This window comes from Salvelinus sp. IW2-2015, linkage group LG22, assembly GCF_002910315.2.
Source record: "Salvelinus sp. IW2-2015 linkage group LG22, ASM291031v2, whole genome shotgun sequence".
NCBI lineage: Eukaryota > Metazoa > Chordata > Actinopteri > Salmoniformes > Salmonidae > Salvelinus > Salvelinus sp. IW2-2015.
In genome coordinates this window covers 14,107,673-14,122,268 of record NC_036862.1, presented here as the reverse complement: position 1 = coordinate 14,122,268, position 14,596 = coordinate 14,107,673, and the positions used below count along the sequence as shown (strand labels likewise).

The following is a 14,596-nucleotide window of genomic DNA, read 5'->3' as shown; positions in this document are numbered from 1 at the left end:
CTAGTTGATGATCCCTGCAGTAGATGGTAGAGTCATGAGTCCTAGTTTCATTTCATGCCTAGTTTCATACAACAAATTATAGTGGACTCATAGAATGTGGTAGGATCTATCCTGTTTATATAAGCCTAGCTAGTTTCACTAGCTAGGCTCGTCCTCCCCTGGCCTCGGCGTGGAGCGTCTGTTGATGTTGGAAACGTTGCATGACACGTCGCATGACTGCTCGTCCTCCCCTGGCCTCGGCGTGGAGCGTCTGTTGATGTTGGAAACGTCGCATGACATGTCACAGCACTGCACAGAGATTCTGCAAAAGTGAAGTGGAGGGGCCTCCCGAGTGGTGCAGCGGTCTAAGGCACTGCATCGCACTGCTAGAGGCATCACTACAGACCTGCATTCGATCTCAGGCTGTGTCTCAGACGGCCGCGACCGGGAGACCCATGAGGCGGCGTACTATTGTCCCAGTTTCGTCCCGGTTAGGGGATGGTTTGACCGGCCGGGATGTCCTTGTCCCATCGCGCCCGGGCGCATGCACGCTGATTTCGGTCTCCAGTTGTATGGTGTTTCCTCCGACGCATTGGTGCGGCTGGCTTCCGGGTTAAGTGAGCAGTGTGTCAAGAAGCAGTGCGGCTTGGCAGGGCCGTGTTTTTTGGTGGACGCATGGCTCTCGACCTTCGCCTCTCCCAAGTCCGTACGGGAGTTTCAGCGATGGGACAACACTGTAACTACCAATTGGATTTCACGAAATTGGGGAGAAAAAGGGGTAATAAGTACAACAACAAAAAAATGATGAAGTGGAGAGGGAAATGGAAGCAGAAGTGTCAATTGCGAAAAAATGATCTAGCAGATTATGCAAACCTCTTCTGTCTAGCCACTGTGAGAGTGTATGTAAACAGAGGGAGACTGAGACAGTGAATCTGCTCTACAGGCTAATCTAGGGCAGTTAATGACGCTATATCTCCGCTGTATCTCTTAGTCCTGCTACTTAGCCCCAGCAGACCCTATGGAACCATTCATTACTTTTTAATCTGTGCTTGAGTTGCCCATGGGCCATCTGCCTTGTTCATGTATGAAACTAAGCGAGGTCCTGTACACAATCAAGAATGTTTGGGTCTTCAGCAGAAAGTCAGATAGGTATGTGCCTCCTGTGTGGGGTTATGACCAGAGCACAATTGCAAAAGCTAAGCGATATGGTAGGCTTACAGTGTTAGGCCAGTCTAGTGAAAGCAGTTTGTAATGTTCTGGTTTCACACGTTGCACACTGTAGTAAAATTAACTTTCCTATTGAAGACTAATGGTCCTGTTTCTCTGAGCCAGTGCTCCTGTGTTCTTGCTGGTGTTTAGGCTGTTTAAATGGCAGTGCCGTATAGATGAACTGTATAGGCTGTGCAGTAAGTGACTTTGGATAAGAGCATCAGTTAAATTCATTTCAGGCTTCTAAGATACATCGATTAGAGAACCTGACTGAGAACTCGTGTGTGTTTGGTTTGTGTGTCGTATGTGTGTGAAACCAGAGAGCCATGGCGCCCTGTTTCTGTGTCCACTAGAGGATGAGAGAAAGAGAGAGGGATATCCGACACAGGAATAAATAAAGCAACATAAATAAGCAGTAGTGCTTGCTGGTAGAGTTCAGTTCCCTCCTTTCATCTGCATTTGGTGATGTGTGTTTGTGTGCACTAGCACATGCCTATGAGTGTGGGGGATTATTAGATGTGTTGCAATGATACAAATTAACTTCAAAGGAAGGAGGGAGTCTGTCCTGTCACTCTTAATTAATGGGTTAAATGACAGTGAGTGCAACTCCCCAAACCTGTTACTAATACAACATGACCAGATTTGTATCTGTTATTCGCTTAGTTTGTATAGAGGCTTATCCTATGAGAGATGGAACATTTCCTGCTTTGAAAGCGAGATACACTCTCTCTGTCTGTCTGTCTGTCTGTGTAAGGCCATTTTGTTCTAGAACATATTTGTTGAAGAAGTACTGAACGAGAAAGCTTCAGGCACTCTTAGAGGCAGATTGTTAAGTTACTCAAGTTTGACCCGCATTCTCTTCTGCTCATACAAATACCTTTAGGAAAGACTTCTCACCTCTTCGTTTGCTGAGATATACTTAGGATTGAATGATCCTGACGATAGCTTTAGGGAAAGGAAAGGGGGATACCTAGTCAGTTGTACGACTGAATGCCTTCAACTGAAATTTGTCTTCCGCATTTAACCCAACCCCTCTGAATCAGAGAGGTGTGGGGGGCTGCCTTAATCGACATCCACGTCTTCGGTTCTTCTTCTAACATTGTATTGGTTAGGTTCCAAGCCCTGAGGGGATGGACCTTTCCTCCTGTATTGTTCTTTGCCATAAGCATATGGTCTTTACATTTCAAGGTTTTGTTTGACGCCAAGGTGAGACTTGTGCTGTGAACCACACCGGCTGCAGTGGCTGTGTCTCTAGTGTTCTGAAGCCATTATCCCCAGTGGCTTCTCAGCTGTGTTGCTCATGGTTTTGGTAAAAACCCCAGTGGTAGTTTACCGACTGGACTGACTGAGGAGAGTTCATTCAGTCATGAGTCATGCTGTAGAATTCACAGGCAGGCAGCTGAGCAGACTGTCTGGGACTCCCAAAGAATAGAGCATGTTAGGTCATTGCTGCAAACTAATCTGCCCTCAACCAACACAACAGGATTTACCAAAAGTTCAGTAAACGCTCTGGATTAACAGCAAAGCAAGTTTTATTTGAAAATGTACTGAAATGTAACTGCTGTAGAGCTAAAAGTGATTGAAGAGGATTGATACTGGCAGAAGAAACTACAGTTTACCAGCTCAGAGTCTGACCTCTGCACGACATAGCAAAAGATCTGTCCGAATGTAGCTAGTAGCTTGGTGCAAATGAATAAAGTAGCCTAATGTTGGTTCTATTGGGATAATATGTTTTGGACGCTGTCTTATTCACACTCTGTTTTTTAACCAAGCTGGATTTCCTTGTCAACCAGTCTAGGAAACACTGCACAGTTGTATGACATGTGACAGTGTGGCATGTCATGTGCTCTTCAGGACAGTAAGTGACGCTGGCTACGGTCACAACTTCCTGTTAGATGGGTGCTAGCTAGGCTATGTATCAGACATTTATGAACAGAGACATTCCAACTATCCACATTTGTACAAGGGACATAGATTTTGTCATTGGTAACACTTCCTATACCATCATATTTTTATTGAGGCTACAGTGAGATTCTACTCTATGGACATATCCAGCCTGAAAAACTGTCATCACAGGCAGAGAGAGGAAGTCATGGGGGGGAGGCCATTGTGTAAGGACAGGATGTTGTAACCTTGACCCATCCTCAACCCTCCTATTGTTTTGCCGCACACCAGTCATGTGATCCAATGCAAAGATAGACACAAACCAGCCTTACTCAGACGGAAGTGGTTCACATTTGACTACAGTGGTAGAGATTGCCATGTAGTCTATTAGAATGACTTATATAGGTTAGCAATCATGCTAACCTATGCTACAGGCTTTTGTACATAACTTGTAGGTTGCCATACAGACCTAGTATTTCAGGGATGGCCTCACCCAGTGATGCACAGGAAACTGAGTGTGCCTCCAGGCTGCCATTACATGACTGGGTCATGACAACTTTCCTCTTTAGGAGGTGTAGCCTTGACCCTGAAATTCTTTCTCTGTTTACCAGCTCTGTACTTCCTTTCATTTATTTATTTAACCTTTATTTAACTATGCAAGTCAGTTAAGAACAAATTCTTATTTACAATGATGGCCTAGGAACAGTGGGTTGTCAGCTCGGGGATTCGATCTAGCAACCTTTCAGTTACTGGCCCAATGCTCTAACCACTAGGTTACCTGCCACCCCTTTACAAGAAGATGGTGGAGAGAGAGTGAGAGAATGGCATACTTGTTGGGTGTACTTGTGTTATCATATCACACCTCCTGTTGTTGTAGTTATAGTTGTGTGCTATGACATAACCTGTATCTCTTTCTCTATAGTTGACTATGACTAATTATGGTTTGACCCAGCAGGACCTTCCATTTATTTCAGCTGCTTGAATGTTATTTTGTGGAACATTTGCGATTCTATGCATTCCCTATTGTTTACACTCAAACGGATCCAATCTCTCACACTTGATTATTCTGGCTTTCGCCCTCCAGGGTTCTCATGGCCCACACAGAACATTGTTGTTGCAACAAACAAGTAAAAATCACATGCATAGAGTCACTTGTTTTTTTCTTGTTCACGTTTTTATTGTTGTGGTGTTCAGTTTCACCTCCAAGACCTGTCTGTGACCCTGCTCTGTTGAACTGCTACAACACACATTCATGTCTCTCTAGTCTTGCCCCCCAGTCTGTCTATGTATGTATCAGCGACTCCATCTCGTACTCAGCCCTCTGCCCTCAGACTTCATCCCACTATCTGAATACATTGACGTGGCAATTGGACGGAGAGAGTGAGAATCGATGGGCTCTCCTTGAAAGGGTCAAATGGAAAGGGGTGAGAAGAGAAGAGAACCCAGATTGTGAGGTTGGCTGAAAATGAGAGAAGTAAGCAACACTAGACACAAGGGGATCGGGGTCGGGTGTGGAGAGGAAAGGGAGACTAATTGATTTGTTTTGGGGGAGGGGAGGGGGAGATGAAGGAGTGGGGGCTAACTGAGGGCTTGTCACACCCAGTGAGATGGGGATGCAGGCGGGACATAGGGGCTCGGTCGGAGGCGATGCCCAATAGGAGCTCTCCTCTTTCCTGTGGGAGCGAACGAGCGAGGGACACGACATGGGAACAGGTGGATGAGAGGAGTGATAAACCTGACTGCGGCAGGGTGGGAGAGAGAGAGGGATGGGGAGGGGATGAAAGGGCTCTGCCAAGAGTAGTCTGATGCAGCACCAAATGCTCTGTTTCACCTGATGTGCTGATCTGGGGTTAAGGCTTATGCACTTGCGTGTGCATTGCACATTTATGATAGTATTCTGTGTGTACGTGTGTGTGTTGTGCGCGTGTGTGTTGGTGTCTCTGCGCGTGTATTTTAAAGAAAGAATGTCTCAGTCAGGCAGCGGGATCTTTCCTGGGAGTTAGGGTGCACTATTCTGTCTGAAGGTTATACAGTATGCTTTATTATACACTATGCCTTCCCTGTGCTAGCCTACCACATGGCTGTGGTGTGAAGCTGGGAACTAGTTGTGCTTAGGGCTACTGATGAGATCGTGGGCCTCACCCCACCTGCATCTCTTTTCAATCTCACCGTCTTATCTCTCTGGGTGCATTCGAATAGTCATTTGAGGCTGGAAGTTTTTGACAGGTAGCAAGGAAAACCGCTTTCAAATGTATTGAACAAGGGAAGGACGCTCTATCAGTCCTTACCTACCTTCTTTAGCCAAGCATGTAGAGGCAGCGTTGTTGATTAATGTCGTCATAACTCCGCCTAAATATAATGACGTGGTTTGACAGTTTAAACTAATTTCGGGACGTTCTCTGAAGCGTTGGCTTAACACGATTTAAATACCACAAAATCATCATTATCTTCATTGTAGTGAGTTCCTCAATAAATATGGATAAATAAATCCTTAAAATGTTACTTCATTCATGCTTTATATTTCATTCAAACGCAATCCTCTTTCCTCAGCGACTTTTCCTCCCCTCTTTACCTTGAACACTGTGATCTTTTCAAATAAGGTCACGGTAAAGTCACTAGGAAAGGGAAAAGGCCATATCTTAGAAACCACCATCTCTCCTGCCCTATTCCATAAGGGGCCCCACATTTCCCTTCCCTCACCACACCTCGCCTAAATTATTCAGTTGATTAAAAATAGTTTTACCTCGTCCCTCCACTTCTCCCTTCTCTCCTCCCTCTCTTTTTTCTTAATGCTCCTGCATTGGCACTGTATCATAAGGTCATTATTGATACTACGTTGGGAAGTGTAATTTCTCTGAAATGACACTGTTGCTTCAGGAACACCATGCTGTGACTATTCCAAACTATTCTCTAAACGTCGTTAGGGATTTGAAATGATTCAACCAAATGCTGTCATAGATTGTGTTATCCAAACTCTCCGTTTATGCTTTGTTGACTTGGAACATGCTGCGATGGGTAATCCATCGAGCCAGGGCACCGTGTAGGAGGAATGTTGAGCCGCCATGTCGCGTTGGCGTGCGAACGCAGCTCGCCGTACGCTACAGTGTGGTGTCGGGCATTCCAGAGCAGATCGATTAGGAGATGCTGAGGTGCACCATGCCACCCGTCTCTATTTTATGACCTCAGAGGAGCATGCATGTGAAGAATGCCAGCAATGTGGGGTGGAATGAGATTAGCTGCCTTCCTTGGCTTCCATAGGCCTCATGAGCCACTGCTAACCCATACGTGTTAATGTGTTAGCCTGTTAGCTAGCTTGGCACTGCTCAGTATTTACTGTCAGCCCAATAGCTTTCTCTAATAGCATTAACAGGTTTTTCACAACAGACCTTGATGAATTACTCATGGCCACTCAACACTCGACATTAACAATTCCATTCCACTAAGCCCTCTATAAATGTTGGCTTTGGTAGTTTCAGACGTGTAGACATTTGGGGGTTCTAGTTCACCAGAATATCTTAGCTGATGTCTGCTTAAATCACTTGTATGTGTTCTAGAATCATCTATTGGCAGAGAATGTGATTTTACACCATTGATGTCAAGATGCGATGCAGCTAGATGATTTTGCATTTTGTTTATGACCCCTTTCTCTTTTCCCAGCATACCTCTCTCTCGACGAGTCGCTCGGAGAAGAGCACTGGTTGGTCGAGCAGATCACTCGGAGCACGATGCCGGAACTCTATCGCCTCGTGTTCGGACGAGCAGCCGCACATCGGCAACTACCGTCTGCTCAAGACCATCGGCAAGGGCAACTTCGCCAAGGTCAAGCTGGCCAGGCACATCTTGACGGGCAAAGAGGTGAGACTGGACTGGGCTGATGGTGTGGATGGGCTAGACTGAGGGGTGAGGCTGGGGTAGAGAAGTGGGTACTTGACTGAAGAATGGGGTTAGGCTGGTAGGAATAGTGCACACGGCCAATGAGGTTTGTAATAGGCCATTTGACAGGTTGGTTGTGGTGAGAGCATGGAACATGTGGGAGGGATGGATGGTAGTTGTAGTTTTAGAGAATCTTTTGGAAAGAACAAGACTGGGTTTGTTCTTCTAGTCTGTCATGACTTTTAAGGCCTGTGTAGTTGTAAACATAATGTAGCGTTAGCCCATAAAGCCCACATTTTTAGGTGTATAATTCCACAGGGTTGTTAAAAGTTCAACCTAATGACATGGAATGTGATCATGTGGAGAGCAGTGTGTAGTGAACCATATACATTTACAGTCTTAGTCTCACTCACACTTTGACCGAGACAAACCACGCTGTTAAGCCACTTATGGGGAATTATAGCTTGTTGGTTTGTTTTAGAGTTTGAGCTTTGGGATCTATTAAAATGCCCTTTCATATATCACTGTTTTGATATCACTGATCGTAATGATTTGTCTCTCGACGTTTCAGGTTGCAATAAAGATCATTGACAAAAATCAACTCAACCCGACCAGCCTACAGAAGGTGAGTGCTGTTGTGTGCATGTCATGAGAAACGGTTTGGAGAATAAAAGTCTTGTCTGGCAACGAGGCCGAAAAAGAATGCGACGTCACACAGTTTTACAAGACACAAACAGCATCAAGAGGCATCAAGAGAACCATAATCTTCATGTCATTTGAGACAGTGATGGTTAGGAGCAGAATTTATCAGCTTGAATGCAACCTTCCTAACGTCATGGTTTTTGTTTCAATATTAACTATATTATGCTGACCTGCACTCTGTCTGCGCTCTCTCCCTACACAGCTGATAACTTGCTCAACACCTAGGCTAGTATCTAGGCTAAACAACTAGGTTAAAATCAATATACTGTGACAGGAAGTGGACTCCTGTGTACTTGTTTTGGTGGACATTTGGCCAGTGAGATGGTGTGAGGATTCAATGGCCTAACCTTTGACCTCGTTCTGAGTTCTACTGGTCTAGGAGGCGTATAGTGTCTGGGATGTTATGATGGTTTTGCTGCTGAGGTCCAGATTCCTGGGGGGGTCCCTACCCCACCTGAAGTTGAAATTTTAGAATGGTTAAGGTTATGGTTAGGGTAAGACAGGGTTTCCCAAACTCAGTCCTCTGGACCTCAAGGGGTGCACATTTTGGTTTTTGACCTCGCACTATACAGCTGATTAAAATAATCAACTAATCATCAAGCTTTGATCATTTGAATCAGCTGTGTAGTGTTAGGGCAAAAACTAAAACGTGCACCCCATGGGGACCCAAGGACCGAGTTTGGGAAACACTGGGGTAGGGGTCAGGGTTAGGGTCATGGTTTAGGGTCCCGAATAACCCAAGGATCCCGAATAACATTAACAATTTTGCTGCAAACATACCAGTGATTTCAAGGCCATTTAAAGGGGAAATTGTTGAGTTTCTCCCATTCTTCTCTGTAGATTCTCTCAAGCTCAGTAAAGTTGCATGGGGAGCGTCGCTGCACAGCAATTTTCAGGTCTCTCCAGAGATGTTCAATCATGTTCAAGTCTGGGCTCTGGTGGGGCCATTCAGAGACTTGTCCCAAAGCCACACCTCTATTGTCTTGGCTGTGTGCTTAGGGTCGTTGTCCTGTTGGAAGGTGAACCTTCGCCCCAGTCTGAGGTCCTGAGCATTGGAGCAGATTTTCATCAAGGATCTCTCTGTACTTTGCTCCATTCATCTTTCCCTCGATCCTGACTAGTCTCCCAGTCCCTGCAGCTGAAAACCATCCCCACAGTATGATGCTGCCACCACCATGCTTCACTGTAGGGATGGTGCCAGGTTTCCTCCAGACGTGACGATTGGCATTCAGGCCAAAGAGTTCAATCTTGGTTTCATCAGACCAGATAATCTTGTTTCTCATGGTCTGAGAGTTCTTTAGGTGTCTTTTGGCAAACTCCAAGTGGGCTGTCATGTCACTTTTACTGAGAAGTGGCTTCTGTCTGACCACTCTACCATAAAGGCCTGACTGGTGGAGTGCTGTAGAGATGGTTGTCCTTCTGGAGGGTTCTCCCATCTCCACAGAGGAACTCTGGAGCTCTGTCAGAGTGACCATCAGGTTGTTGGTCACCTTCCTGTCCAAGGCCCTTCTCCCCCGATTGCTCAGTTTGGCCGAACGTCCACCTCTAGGAAGAGTCTTGGTGGTTCCAAACTTCTTCCATTTAACGATTTAAGAATGATGGAGGCTTCTGTGTTCTTGGGGACCTTTAATGCTGCAGAAATATTTTGGTACCCTTCCCCAGATCTGTGCCCGACTCAATCCTGTCTTGGAGCTCTATGGACAATTCCTTCGACATCATGGCTTGGTTTTTGCTCTGACATGCACTGTCAACTGTGGAACCTTATATAGACAGGTGTGTGCCTTTCCAAATCATGTCCAGTCAATTGAATTTACCACAGGTGGACTTCAATCAAGTTGTAGAAACATCTAAAGGATTATTAATGGAAACAGAATTCACCTGAGCTCAATTTTGAGCCTCATAGCAAAGTGTCTGAATACTTATGTAAATAAGAAGTTTTATTTTTAATACATTTGCAAACATTTAAAAAAAAAAAACTGTTTTCACTTTGTCATTATGGGGTATTGTGTATATATTAATTAGGGGGGGAAATTATTAAATCAATTTCCAGATAAGGCTGTAACGTAACAAACTGTGGAAAAAGTCAAGGGGTCTGAATACTTTCTGAATGCATTGTATATGGTAACTTTCTTAGATATACAGGATAAAGTTGATCATTTCATAAAGACGACAGCAATAACATGTGCGAGGCGCACTGCATGGCCGAAGAGGAGAAGAGAAGATCACTCCATAAAAACTTCCAAAAGGTCAAAACTATTTGATTTTGAATTGTGGGTGAAATCCAAAGGTGTGCTATATTTTCATTGGCTATGTCATAGCTAATTTAGAAACAAGAAATATTGATACATTACTAGCTCAAACACTTAATCTGCAAAAATGACAAATTCATTAGTGGGGGATGGTGATTTCAGAACCAAAGTAGGGGGACAAAAAACTGTCTACATTGCCCCCCATAATCTGGTTGTGGGGTGGTAGAATCCTGGTCTCCTTTATGGCTCTGCTCAGGTGCTTACATAGTACATACACCATAGACATCCATCATTTACACACCACACACAAACGTTCTCTCATCACACTGAATCGTTTCAAACTAAAACATGTCGTTCCAGTATCATATCGGAGTCCATCTAGATACGTATCGAATCGTCTTGAATGGGAAATATGCACATCCATATAATCCATAGTTCTGTTTTCTCTAAACAGCCATTACAAACTTCAGCTAACTTCAGCCACCACTAGCTACAAATCAATGGGAGTGATGGGGGCAATGATTTTGGAACATTGACAACTACACAATGATAATGTTGCTGTCCAAATGATAGAGAACTGTAGGACTGTGCTGCTGTATCATGTGTTGCCCCTCAGTGGAACTAAGTGGATTTCTATTTAAGCATGGCGCGATGCACATAACTGTCCAGTGTGGTCAGAGTTCATGGGCAGACAGAGCCTATGTATAGATACATTGCATAGCATAGCTGTATTAAAGTTAGTATGTTGGCCTGACTTCATATGACTGTAGTAGGCTTTCTTCAGACAAAACCAATGGAGGACAGAGACATGTATTGAATTGTGTATGAGTGTCCCTCATCATTTTGAGGCAGGCTTGAGCTTGGTTTGACCACACATACACAGGCTCATTCCCATTGTGCGTCTGTCACGCCCTGACCGTAGAGAGCCTTTTTATGTCTCTATTTGGTTTGGTCAGGGTGTGATTTGGGTGAGCATTCTATGTTCTTTATTTCTATGATTTGTGTTTCTATGTTTTGGCCAGGTATGGTTCTCAATCAGGGACAGCTGTCTATCGTTGTCTCTGATTGGGAATCATACTTAGGCAGCATGTTTTGCCACCTTAGGTTGTTGCATGTTGTTTTTGTTAGCTCTGTGTAGCCTTCAAGACGTGACGGTCGTTGTTCTTTCGTTGTTTTGTTTGGTGTTCGGTTTTAATAAAGAAGCATGATCACGTACCACGCTGCACCTTGGTCTCATCCTTCCGACGGGCGTTACAGTGTCCCTTTACACTATATAGGGAATAGGGTACCATTTGAGACGCAACCCCAGTCACCCATTATAATCAACCCCAGTCACCCATCATAATCAACCCCAGTCACCCGTCATAATCAACCCCAGTCACCCGTCATAATCAACCCCAGTCACCCGTCATAATCAACCCCAGTCACCCTTCATAATCAACCCCAGTCACCCGTCATAATCAACCCCAGTCACCCGTCATAATCAACCCCAGTCACCCGTCATAATCAACCCCAGTCACCCGTCATAATCAGTCCACTTGCTACTGAGAGGGTCCATACATGCTGATGATGGCTCCTCTAGAGACCGCTGTAGGCTTTGTATGAGCATGGCAACGCATTCATGCCTCCAATGTGAGAATTGATGCAGATGACATCACACTCATGCTTCCCTGTTGCTAGGCGAACATGTTTTGATCAACCATCTTGTCACAGGCATCTGACGAGGTGATCTGTGTCTGGTGCACATATTTGTATCAAAGCGTCATCTGCTGACCAAACTTTAGCCTCGTTGTCAGCACAACAGGAGCAGGCTCTTACTTAGGACAATTAAATCAATATAAAACACGCTGCTATCGATTGTGGCTCTGTTTAAGGTATTATTTGCCTCCCGCGGATAAAGATATGGCTGGCACCAGCCACAGCAAATTATACTGTTCACAATTAGTTAGCTACTATTGCTTTGCAGACATCCTGTAAAGTAAACATATTCGTAGACCTTTTGTTATTGCTTGCAAGAAACTCCCATCGTAAGTTTTCAGTGATGAAGTGGCCACCATAGAGTTAAAGGGGCAATCTCGATTGGTACATCCATTTTGGACTTTGAAAGTAATGATATAGCCATTGATTCTTGGAGAATATGACTTATAAATGCCCGCTGTTCCAGTCTGCATCCCAAATGGCATCCTATTCCCTATATAGTGCACAACTTTTGTCCAGAGCCCTATGAGCCTACATCGAGAGTAGAGTGCCATTAACGATGCACCCCTAGTGTTGAGTGGTTTCCTAGTGGGGACTGGGGATGGATGCCGGGAGGGATGGGAACGGGGGTGGTTTGTGATCTCTGCATGCAGAGGTGCACTGGTGGATGGATACTGCTGCAGTAGCGCAACGGGCAGACGGTTGTCCTGTCAGCACTATTCTCCTCCCATTCAGGACACACTAGACCAGAGCACCAGGTGACTCTCTCTCTCTCTCTCTCTCTCTCTCTCTCTTTCTCTCTCTCTCTCGCTCTCCACACTGTGTCCCTCCCCTCCCTATCCTGCTCTCTTTTGTATTGCAACACTCCCCTCTCCCACCCTGTCTTTTTCTCGCCCTCCTTCTCTCACCCCACTCTCTGACCTCCTCTCCCTCTCTATATGTCACCTAACCCACTTTATTTCCAGTTTCTGTCTATCTTTCCCTCCCTCCCTTCTCTCATCACCTCTCTTCAGGCACTGCAGAGTAACCACAGATGTACTCTCTGGTGTTTTTCTGGAGGCTGGGCCCCTCACAGTAGCTAGCGTCCCACGCCCAAGCGGTGGCAGGTGATTTAAGGGCCCAGGCTCCGCCCCCCACCAGTCAGCTGCACTGCTGCAGAACACTTGGGGTAATCTGGCTGCAGTCTGCAGGCTTTAATCTGACAGTGACAGCAGGGCWGCAGCAGCAATGCTCCATGTTGGCCCACCGCCCCCCCAAAGTCACTCAGTCTCCCTCTAATCCCATTAGGGGCTGCATGGGGGATCCCCAGCAGCTGATACACACTGAGCAGGACAGACACTTGCACCCATCCTAAAACAACTGCCTGATGTATCTGAAACACCCCCAACCACTAACTAACCCCATGCATATCTATCTCATACCCCTAAATACTACCTCCCACCACCTATGTTTGTCTCCTTCCTACCCCACCCCTCACTCTACCTCCCACTCATTCCCAGTCCCAACCTCCGATGTATTCCACACTAGGCCCTTTAACTTTAAACCCCGTCTCTGTCATCCTTCACGTCACTTCTGTCCCTCACACCTCACCCACCCTACAGCTTCTCTGTACCTGTCACGTTCCTGACCTGTTTTCTGTTCGTTTTTGAATGTGTTAGTTGGTCAGGACGTGAGTTTGGGTGGGCAGTCTATGTTTTCTGTTTCTATGTTGGTTAATGGGTACCTAATATAGTTCTCAATTAGAGGCAGGTGGTTTTCATCTCCTCTGATTGAGAATCATATTAAGGTAGGTGTTGTCACATTGTTTGTCGTGGGTGGTTGTCTCCTGTGTCTGTGTTGTTTGCACCATACGGGACTGTTTCGTTCGTTCGTCATTTTGTGTAGTCATTTTCCTGTTCGTGAGTTCTTCGTGTTTCATGTAAGTTCGTCGTCCAGGTCTGTCTACTCCGTTTGTTGTTTTGTTAGTTTCAAGTGAAGTTCGTGTTTTCGTGTTTTCTTTAATAAATCATGTCATATCAAGACGCTGCATTTTGGTTCAATCCCTGCTCCTCCTCTTCGGATGAAGAGGAGGAGGAACGCCGTTACAGTACCCCCTATTCCCCTCATCTTCCACCTCTCTCTCTGGTCTGGATGTTGTCACGATTTTCTCAAGCTTCGTCACTGTCAAGAGTGTGCATAAGTCTGTCTGTGAGAGCCTGTGTGAGAGTCTGTGTGGGGGGTAATCCTTCACCATGTAGTGCCCCTTCAAAAGAGTCTGATGCTATATTGAGGGGGGGGTTATCCCTCTATCAGGCCCCTTCAGCCAGGAGCAGCATTCCAGACAGACAAACAATGGGGACAGCCGAACCCAGAGGAGGTGGGGTCCTCCAGGGGGCCAGGGCACTGGAGCTGGGATCCTGAGAAAGCAAGCGACCATGAGATGAGGCAGAACCAAAGAGCACAGACCGTGTGTGTGTGTGCGTGCACACGTTGGTGTGTGTGTGTGTGTTCTAGAGAAAGGCATAAGGACGCTGCCTGACAGTATGTTTGTTTATCAGTGGGTAGTGTGTATCATTAAGATATTAAAGGAATTAATACAGAGGGAGCAGGATATTTTCCCACACTGTTGAAGGATGATGGGAAGAGTGGTTTTCATTCTGTTCATGCAGGGGTCAGAATATGTGCAGTAATCCAGTTTCTGAGTTGCTGCCTAAGTGTGCGTTCCAAATGGCACCCTATTCCCTATATAAACTCAGCAAAAAAAGAAACGTCCTCTCACTGTCAACTGCGTTTATTTTCAGCAAACTTAGTAACGTGCAAATATTTGTATGAATATAACAAGATTCAACAACTGAGACATAAACTGAACAAGTTCCACAGACATGTGACTAACAGAAATGGAATAATGTGTCCCTGAACAAAGGGGGGGGTCAAAATCAAAAGTAACAGTCAGTATCTGGTGTGGCCACCAGCTGCATTAAGTACTGCAGTGTATCTCCTCCTCATGGACTGCACCAGATTTG

General features: G+C 45.4%; 1 pseudogene; it reads left to right on the top strand.

Moving 5' to 3' along the window:
* LOC111949784 (MAP/microtubule affinity-regulating kinase 4-like) overlaps positions 1-14,596 on the top strand; it is a 69,720-nt pseudogene that overhangs the window by 11,824 nt on the left and 43,300 nt on the right.